This window comes from Camellia sinensis, chromosome 3 (genome assembly GCF_055761805.1).
Source record: "Camellia sinensis isolate YWXY chromosome 3, ASM5576180v1, whole genome shotgun sequence".
Lineage (NCBI taxonomy): Eukaryota > Viridiplantae > Streptophyta > Magnoliopsida > Ericales > Theaceae > Camellia > Camellia sinensis.
This window is the reverse complement of record NC_138963.1, coordinates 156,510,147-156,521,002: the sequence shown is the minus strand read 5'-3', so window position 1 is coordinate 156,521,002 and position 10,856 is coordinate 156,510,147. Positions and strand designations below refer to the sequence as shown.

Below are 10,856 nucleotides of genomic sequence, written 5' to 3'. Positions count from 1 at the left end.
CATCTATGGGTCATATCTCACCACCTTAACTCATCAATTGAACCTTCCATGCTTCAAACCCGAAATTCCCAAATCTCATAATTTCCTCCATATGTTCAAAATGAAAATTTGAACATTAATACAATGGAAAAACCACAAATCTATCTCTTGCTGTAAGTATTGAAGAGTATTAGAACCCTCACCTCAAGAATCAATAAAGGAGCAAGCTTGAGGAGAAACCTTCGCAAATCCGAGTTCCACTCGGGTAAAACATCGATCTTTTCTTATTCTCCACCCTTGATGCAAAAACCATGGTGGATTGTTGTTCAAAATAGAGGAAATCAAGGTTTTGAGGCTAGGGTTTCGGAGGGTTTCGGACTTAGGAGAAGAGGAAAGAAGAAAGGGGAAAGAAAATGTGGAAAAAAGATCTCAAAATCCCGTTTTTACGTTGTTGTACTCGCCAACCCCGCTCGAGCGTCCTTATTCCCGCTCGAGCGTACCTGCTCCCAGCACAGATCCCAAAACTTTAATCATGTGTAACTCTCTCATCCGGGCTCCGTTTTAGGCCGTTCTTGTGTCCAAATTGAAGCCCCGGAGATAAGCTTTTCAATGGTTCTAACCTCACATTCAAATTCAAAGTGTGGAAAAAGAAAAGGGCAAAAGAGTGACTGTTGAACGTAAACAAATTGTTCGAATTAAAGTTTTTGGTCCTATCTTACTTCACCATCATATTACCACCTCAAACAATACTCCAAAATAAAATAAGAGAATTCCAAATACACCACTACAATGTCAAGGGAAATCTTACTTCTCACGCTCGAGCGTCGCTTCAACTGCTCGAGCGCGCACAGACCAATAAAGCAGTCCGCTCGAGCGTCAACTTCTCCGCTCGAGCGGAGATTCACAACTCCCAGAATCCTAGGCCGTCTGCAAAATTGCTGAGAACCCCAAAAGTCCGCTTGAGTGTAAACTCCTCCGCTCGAGCGGAGGGAAAAATTCTGGGTCGTCACATTCTTCCCGCCTTAAGAAATTTCGTCCTCGAAATTGAAGAAACCCAATAGAAGACAGTTCAAACATAAACGGAAACACACCCTGTAATGTTCCAAAACTAGATCCACACTTGGGATAGGATAGGGTCACAAATACTTTCGATCAACACATACATATCAGAATTTCAACGGGTAAGGAGCAACACTAACCATTTATAATCCATGTATAATCCCAAAGTCCATAATAACTTCTCAATTAACAACAAATTTTCAATTACACTTCACTTAACGGCATCACCAATTCTTTATTCCACTTGACATTTAAAAAAAAAAAAAAACAGTGAAGACCATCATACAATTACTCCTTAAAAACAATTACGTAGAGGAGTTCCTACTTAACTTTAAGAGAGGCCAAACAAACATACCTTAAGCTTTAGGATTTCTATACCCTCTTTCACTTTTTCATTTGCTCCCTAGAAGATCTATGCTCTTCTTTTCAACCCTTATTCCTTTCCATACGTATGAAGACTTAGGTATACATGTAGATAGTCATATATAAAACGTATAGAACTCGTAAACATACTTAAGATTACATAAAAATTATGCTGATCACAGATACATAATCAATTCGGATAATTCAACCTTTAAGGCTTCCAATTCCTTATTCGATTATTCTAAGTATAACAGACACGTTTCTTGTTAAACAGATAAGCATCCTTAAACATGGTTTCACTATTTAGTCTTAACTGCTCAGGGGATTTCATCGTAAACATTTAAAAGTACAAAACAAGGACTGAAAAACATGATTTATAAATTCCTACAGCATGCATTAATTCCTTAAGTGAATCTTATAAGGCAATTTACTTGGTGGTACATGACCATTACGGTTACATATAGTTCTCAAAATAACTTAATTACGTGGTCAAATTAAAATCCGATTTTGCATCATTGAATCAGATCTTAGAACCTACCAAATAAGGTTCTGCCTAAGAGGCACGATATATTCCATTTCACCAGTCCCCAATACAGTGATAAGCTCAAAGTCATATTTCATTTCCGAAAACATATCAAAATCATATCGTTATGTGGAGTCAAAACCACATTTACTAATTGTTGACAAGATCGGAACGGTGGGAAGAAGAATCCCCATTTTAAACACCTGATCATGCCGTCATAAGTTCAAATCTGAATAATAAATACAGCTATCAAAACAAGGCTAGAAATCGAATTCAAAATCTTACTTGATTAATCAATCATAACCGTAAGGTATGATATTTTCCTTTGCTAGCACTTTTTCTTGTCATAGCACAAATTAATTTGGCCTCTTCTCTTCTTTTTTTTTTTTTCTATCATTCAAACGATTCTTCTTTTTCTTACTGGAAGACACGAGGTCAAACACATGGTTTCGTATTCACATCATAACTGCCATATAGGTGATATAGGACAATGTCATAATCGCTAACATTTGCATAGTTACACAAATAGTTCACAGGAATGATTTTCTCAATCTTAAATCACTTAATATCCAAAAACAAAATTTGAATTCTTGCAGTAGCTTAGCTATTTACTGATCATTTAGTTTGACGTCGAAGTAGTCAATAGCTGCTCCTTTTTTTTTTTTTTTTTTTTTTTTGTCTCGTGTAAGTAGACATGCGATGTGGGTGAGGTCTTTTATATCATTCAATCATTTTTACAAGAAATCCTGATCGCAAATTACAGAATACACGTAAACAACCCAGATTACAGACTTCAAATCACAAATCACGGATTCCATAATCAAATCCCGATTGCACATAAACGAAACAGATAAATAGAAACATATTCATACATATTCCTAGTTATACTTGAATCAGAAACAAAAATCAGAGTTTATGCTTGATCATAATCCACCCGTACAAGACCGTCGGTGGCACCATCCGTACAAGACTGTCGATGGCAAAACATATCTTGTAACATACTGAAACCACGGTATCATTACCCCTGGGCAAGGGCCTTATACTAAGGATGCCATGAATATTTTTACATATACGGATCATCATTCCTTAATTCGTAACATAACATATCAGAAAATAAAGCATTGCTTGTCATATCATGTCATTGTCATGCGCTTAACAAAATAGGATAATCAAAGTACGTATCACAATATTTTGTTTTTTTTTTAAGTCATAGGTCCAAACAGTACCAAGACAAGGAAGACTTAACTGTACCATAAATATTCCATACTTAGTGTTTAAGCAATTTGCAAGTCATCTAAATAAATGATAGGTAACTATCAGTTCAAAATAACAACCAAAATTGCATGTGCATTACTTACCAATCACTTTCCGTTTTCATTTTGTCTACCCAACCCGAGGTGATTCTCTATCCTTATTTCCGCCATGCTCTACACAACAATCAATCACAATATATACGCAAGGAACGTACAATAAACATGGCTCATAATCGTTAACGTGAACAAATTACATTTACCGTTGCTATCAGTCTTTTCGTATGTACTAAGGATGTCATGCATGAAGCCTAAGTCTTTTCTAGACATCCTACAGCTCAATGGATCCGTGTGTGAGATAGCAACTCGTGCTCTGATACCACTTGTCACGCCCCTAACTCGCCCCTAAAAGTTTGGGCATGACCACCTCAGAAAACGGACATAAAACCTGATGAATATAATCTACAAGGCCTGAACAGAAGAATTTAATAGTATATAATAGCAAACAAAAATAATAATAATTATAAAAATATATCCATTGAGCTACCACTACCATGCCAGGATCACAAATAGAACATAATGCAGTTAAATATACAGTGACGTGCACCTGAAGATAGCTATGTACATATACATATACGCCGATCTTAACAGACATTTAGGGTACAAATTAAAACTTAGCAAAACTCCATAACTTGAACAATCAACATCTAAGGGCTTAGATACTCAGGGTTTGACAACTGGCTAACAAAAGCCACAAGTGAAGGTTGATCTCCAGGTTGAGTGCCTACAGAAACAAACATAAAATAGAGTGAGTCAAGCTCAGTGAATAATAATACATAACAATTCAATGCTCAACGTGAATTATAATCCATATCCGTGTGTTTATCAATAAAGAGAACATATGATTTATTTGTTTCTGTCTGTATAGCAAAGTATCCTTTTTCAGAAAACTTGTCATATCTTGAATATTCGGGGTTTCATAGTGCATCTAGGCATTTTGGGGAAAATTATCCAGAAAGCATATCATATTATAAACACATCACAAGTTCGTAGCATTTTTTTCTCATTTCCGAAATTACTTATCATATGAAACACTTCGTAACTCCAAATACGGATTTCATCAAAATCATTTATACTTTAAGTATCTTTTACAGAACGGCCTTGGGCCTAATCTTAAACACAATGGCTTTAAGCCCTTAACAGAACGACGTGAAATCCTTAACAAATGGCATGAAGCCCTTATCAGAACGGCATAAAGCCCTTGAAACACATTGGCATTGAAGCCCTGAAACATATGGCATAAAAGCCCTTGGAACATCTGGCACAATAGCCCCTTGAAACGTATGGCATAAAAAGCCCTTGAAAGATGGCATATAGCCCTTGAAAAGTTGGCATGAAGCCCTTGAACATAGATTGGCATTAAGCCCATGTGATGGCATAAAGCCCTTGTAATGGCATAAAGCCCTTGTAACTTGTGATGGCATAAAGCCCTTGGAATGGCATAAAGCCCATGAAACTTGTAATGGCATAAAGCCCATGTAACTTGTAATGGCACAAAGCCCTTGTAATGAGAATGATTTCAGTCTACTTAAAGTATCAGTATGCAATAATGCACATAAGTTTCCCATGGCCTGATTACAAATTAATACAGGTGTCTCACGAACAACTGAATAATAATAATCATAACAATTATTAACTGAGGCCACATAATAATATTAAACATTGCATGCATGTCACAGGTTCTTGATGACCTCGGGTCCATAAGTAACATAATAGAATAATCTCAGTTTCATACAGATACTTGGCTTAAAGATGAACATAATTCTATTTATTCATTAAGAAACAACGTAGTTTGCTTATAGATAATAAAGAATTTATTATTCGCTATTGATAGAACGAAGTCATTCTAAAGTCATACCGATATATGCCAATCTTTCAACGTCCACATTGACTTTCACTCATCATAATTGTTCATGTAACATGTTCGTGTAACACTTACAAGAAACAGAGCGTTAGTGATAATAATTATCAATAATAAATAAAATGTACATCTCCGTACTATTACTCACAGTGTGCTGGTAGAGCATTTATTCCTCCCGAAGCGTGTCCTACACACATATGAGGTCACACATTAATTTTCTAAATCATTTCTCCTAATTTCCTTTCTCATTTTGACATGATTCACAATGCTCATAACAAAGTTCATTCGCAAATTTTAACATTATTTCAAAACATCTCAAAAATCCAATTCAACTTGTACATGCATAATTCAACCCACCAATTCCATGATTCTATTTTCAATTTGGGCAAAAATCATTATTTATCATCACAAATTAACCTAGGGTTTCAAGAAAAATATAAAGTTTTCCATAAAAATACAAACTTCTCATACCATGACCTTACATCCCAATTTTCTCCTTGATTATACATCTATGGGTCATATCTCACCACCTTAACTCATCAATTGAACCTTCCATGCTTCAAACCCGAAATTCCCAAATCTCATAATTTCCTCCATATGTTCAAAATGAAAATTTGAACATTAATACAATGGAAAAACCACAAATCTATCTCTTGCTGTAAGTATTGAAGAGTATTAGAACCCTCACCTCAAGAATCAATAAAGGAGCAAGCTTGAGGAGAAACCTTCGCAAATCCGAGTTCCACTCGGGTAAAACATCGATCTTTTCTTATTCTCCACCCTTGATGCAAAAACCATGGTGGATTGTTGTTCAAAATAGAGGAAATCAAGGTTTTGAGGCTAGGGTTTCGGAGGGTTTCGGACTTAGGAGAAGAGGAAAGAAGAAAGGGGAAAGAAAATGTGGAAAAAAGATCTCAAAATCCCGTTTTTACGTTGTTGTACTCGCCAACCCCGCTCGAGCGTCCTTATTCCCGCTCGAGCGTACCTGCTCCCAGCACAGATCCCAAAACTTTAATCATGTGTAACTCTCTCATCCGGGCTCCGTTTTAGGCCGTTCTTGTGTCCAAATTGAAGCCCCGGAGATAAGCTTTTCAATGGTTCTAACCTCACATTCAAATTCAAAGTGTGGAAAAAGAAAAGGGCAAAAGAGTGACTGTTGAACGTAAACAAATTGTTCGAATTAAAGTTTTTGGTCTTATCTTACTTCACCATCATATTACCACCTCAAACAATACTCCAAAATAAAATAAGAGAATTCCAAATACACCACTACAATGTCAAGGAAAATCTTACTTCTCACGCTCGAGCGTCGCTTCAACCGCTCGAGCGCGCACAGACCAATAAAGCAGTCCGCTCGAGCGTCAACTTCTCCGCTCGGGCGAAGATTCACAACTTCCAAAATCCTAGGCCGTCTGCAAAATTGCTGAGAACCCCAAAAGTCCGCTCGAGCGTAAACTCCCCCGCTCGAGCGGAGGGAAAAATTCTGGGTCGTCACAATCCGACCACCAATCTAGTCTCGTGACTTGTCTTCCTCTCTCCTTTTGCGACCACTGACCATCGACAACGATGACAAGGATTCAGAAATTATTGTATACATGGGATTTCGTTCAGTGGTACTTTTTAATTTTAACCAAGCCCTTTGTTTCTACTTGTATGGTTGGTGCGCCGTTATGAATTGAGTGTTCAGTTGGAATGGAATTTTTGCTAACTCTTGACTGAGAAGAATTTGGTCTGAAATAGAACAAGGGTTATAGCAGTAGCATTTAACAATGGTGTATGTCAAAACGTATGACTTGTGTAGAAAGTTATCAAAAGATTATCACAATTTAAGCATCAGCCAGCACATGACTCCATATAGTTAATTGCATCACATGCCATGTCTACTAAAAAATTTAGGGTATATTACCAAAAAAAAAAAAAAAAAGTTTGACCCGACTAACAAATCAAACCCAGAAATTTTAATTTTTTTAATTTAAAACCTACACTTCTGAATTCATTTCACTCCATCCTTCAAACTCTGTTACATTGTCTAACAGAAAAATAAAAAAATAAATAAATAAATTATACGTGGCACCAGATCAAATGAACTTATCATGCACCTTATACCATTTGATCATATGTGCATATACCCTTCATCTGTCTCCGTCTTCCCCTTCTTCCGTTTTATCTCTATCCGTTCCATCACTAGTGCACCCACCGTCTCCGCTCTTTGCTTCGTCACCTTCACCTCCATCACCAGTGTACCATCGCTTTCCTCACCTTCACTTCCATCTCCATTGCTCAAGGAGGATGCAAGAATCACAATTCAAATACAAAATTCAAAAAATACCAATTTCAATCAAAGTATCAATCCAAAAATTTGTATTAAATTGTAATAATACATGATCTAAAACAGACCGTAGCATAAAGTATTTAGAGTTTGGTCAGAGCAATTGAAGAAACCCATACCATGCACGAATGCATATAAACATATATATAGGCAGTGACGGAGTCAAAAAATTAAATTAGAGGGGGCACTTATTAATTACAATATCGAAAATTTCTACAAAAATATTTCATGCAAGTTTTTACGATTGATTTCGAAAACATAAAAATATATATATATATATATATATATTATTTGTAACTAGTGTCTTATGTACAATACAAAAAAAAAAAAAAAAAAGAATATAAATCTTAAAATAAATTATGTAATGATAATTTTTTTTAATACAAAATCTGATTAAAAATTCAATATAATGGTAATACTACGTCATCATTGATATGTGATATTACCAACTAATAGTACATAAATACATAGAGAGTGAACCTCACATGTCAAATATAACTAGTGGCGGAGGGAGGGAAGACCCACGGGGGTTACGTGCCTCCCTGAATTTTGAGATGATTTTTTTTTTTTTTTTTTAATTTTGCAAGCATAAATAAAATATTTTAAATAAAAAAAATTACAAAAAATATTATTAGAGTGAAATGTCAATGACATTTTAAAAATTATAAAAACAATAATGTTGTTTTAATTGAAAATGAAGAGACTATTAGAAACCATATCATCTATGAATTTTTTTGAATATAACGGTGATATCATTATTATTGACATGGAAGTATAAATAATCTCACTATAAAGATATAAAATTTATTGGATTGTTAGCTATATTTGACATGTGAGCTTCACTCTCTATGCGTTTATGTACTATTAGTTGGTGATATCATATATCAATGATGACGTAGTATTACTATTATATTGAATTTTTAATCAAATTCTGTATAAAAAAAAAATTTATATTATATAATTTATTTTAAGACTCATATCCTTTTTTTTTTTTTTTTTGTATTGTCCATAATACACTAGTTATAAATAACATTATTTTTTTTATGTTTCTTGAAATCAATCGTAAAAAGTTGCGTAAAATGTTTTTATAAAAATTTTTAATATTGTAATTAATAAGTGTCACCTTTAATTTAATTTTCTGGCTCCGCCATTGAATAAAACTAACAATCCAATAAATTTCATATATTTGTAGTGAGATTACTTATATTTGTATGTCCATAATAATAACATCATCGTTGCATTCAAAATTTTTTATAAATAATATGGTTTATAGTAGTCTCTTTATTTTTAATTAAAATAACCATTATTGTTTTTATAATTTTTAAAATGTCATTGATATTTCATTTCAATAATATTTTTATAATTTTTTTATTAAAATATTTTCTTTATATTTATAAAATAAAAAAAATAAAAAAATCTCAAAATCGAGGGGCACGTGACCCCCTGGCATTCACTCTCTCCGCCACGGTATACAGGCTTCAAAAGTCAAATGTAAAAGGAGCAAGGATCCTCTAGAGTGATTTTTTTCTAAAGTTTCCTAGAGTGCTACATTGTGTGGTTGAGATTTACTGGCAAGTCAAATCAATTTTTCTGATGTGACTTGCCAATAAATCTCAACCACACAATGTAGCACTCTAGGAAACTTTAGGGAAATTTCACTCTAGAGGATCCTTGGTGATGTAAAAGAGGTACCAAAATTATATATATATAGGGCTTACCTGATAGGAATGACATGAGAAAAGGAAGGGATCAGAAGTCAAGCTTTAGTACGCCCCTCAACACCATCTATTGGACACCTTCTCGTCTCGTAGCAGCACCATCCACTCGCTATTTATGCAGATCAACGACGATGTGTAGTGCATCTGAAGTCGGGAAATGGCAATAGGTGGTGTATCTGAGGGAGAGGTGGCAGCAGGTGGTCAATCTGAGGGTAGGAGGTGGCGATGGTTTGGTCGATTTGTGGAAGAGGGTGGTGGCGGAAGGCGGGAGTTGGTGAGAAGAATGGGTAGATGTGAAGAAATTATTTGAAATTTTAGGTTTTTTTTTTCTGTTAGAGAATGGGTCAGCAGGTCCTTTCTTTCTTCATCTTCCTTCTTTCTCTGTTCATATTCTGCAACATGATTTTTAATTTTAATTTTAATTTTTTTTCTTTTATTTTTGTCTAAATCAAAACTACACCGTTTCTTTACCTAGGAATTGCTCAATTAAGGAGACCAAATAGATCTTTCAAAAAAAAAAGAAAAAATAAGACCAAATAGAAATGGATGGAGGGTTTACGTTTTATACGGGTTTAAGCTGTTGAAATTAAAGTTTTAGGGTTTAATTTGCAAAACACATAAAACTGTGGGATTTTGTGTAATTACAAAACAATTACAGTGGATTCCAACAACCTACCAGCATTAGTTATAATTCAATGTTAATTACAAAACAATTACAGTGGATTCCCATGCCTTCTCAAATATTAAGGTTGCGTTTGGTACAATTTTTAAATTATGATTTGAATATAGAAAATTTGTTTAGTTATGAAGAGTTTGAATTGAGTGATGTGATATATAATATTAAAAAGTGAGTGTGAATTAATTTTCTAAAACTATAACCAAACATCACATTCAAATTAAGAGATAGAATTAAACTTTAGAAACTCTACCAAACAGAGCCTAATTTCTTTTTTCTTCTAATTTAACAGTTGGACGGCGAGAAAAACAAAGCGCTAGAGAGTGAGAAAAATAGGAGATCGAGATACGCCGGAGGAGACACGCCGAAAGAGAGGGATTAAAGGGAGAGAGACTTACTGTAAAATGAGAGAATTTCAGTATTTTTTCCCTCTCCGTAAGAGAGAGAACATGAGCCTGAGCACGTTTTTTTATTTTTTTTTATAGTAAATTACAAATACATCCTTTGAAGTTTGCTTAAAATATAAATTGTCCTCTGTGGCTTGGAAAATTATAAATATCTTTCTGTCAGAATTTTTTATTTAACATAATTAATTAAAAAAGTAAAATTTCTAACGATTCACCTATACAATAATAAAATTATTTTAATTATTAATTGAAATAAAATCTTAACATTATTAAAAACTGTTAATTAACTTGAAGATTTATTAATAAAATGACTTATTTGTTATGAAATTAAAAACTTTCAGGAGTATAATGTAATTTTTAAAACCACTTCAGTAATTTATAATTTAAGCAAATCTTAGGGTGTGTGTTTATAATTTATTTATTTATTTTTTTTTTCATTGACAACATTAGGGTGAAATTGAGGGCTCAATTAGGGGATGCAGTGGGAATGTATATATCATGAAATGCATATTGTGACATTGAAAAATGATTCATCTACCTGATTCCACCCTCCAATTCCACCCCGAGGACGTGGGTGGAAGACACTCACGTTTCTCTCTCTCTCTCTTTTCTATCCAAATCAAACCCTCCT

At 34.2% G+C, this 10,856-nt stretch overlaps 1 long non-coding RNA gene across 1 annotated transcript; it reads left to right on the top strand.

The window, feature by feature from the left end:
• Positions 1-9,149: 9,149 nt before the first annotated feature.
• Positions 9,150-10,339, top strand: LOC145821166 (uncharacterized). Its single transcript, XR_014363200.1, has 2 exons — positions 9,150-9,493; positions 10,111-10,339. It is a non-coding gene; the product is annotated as an uncharacterized LOC145821166 (long non-coding RNA).
• Positions 10,340-10,856: the final 517 nt, after the last annotated feature.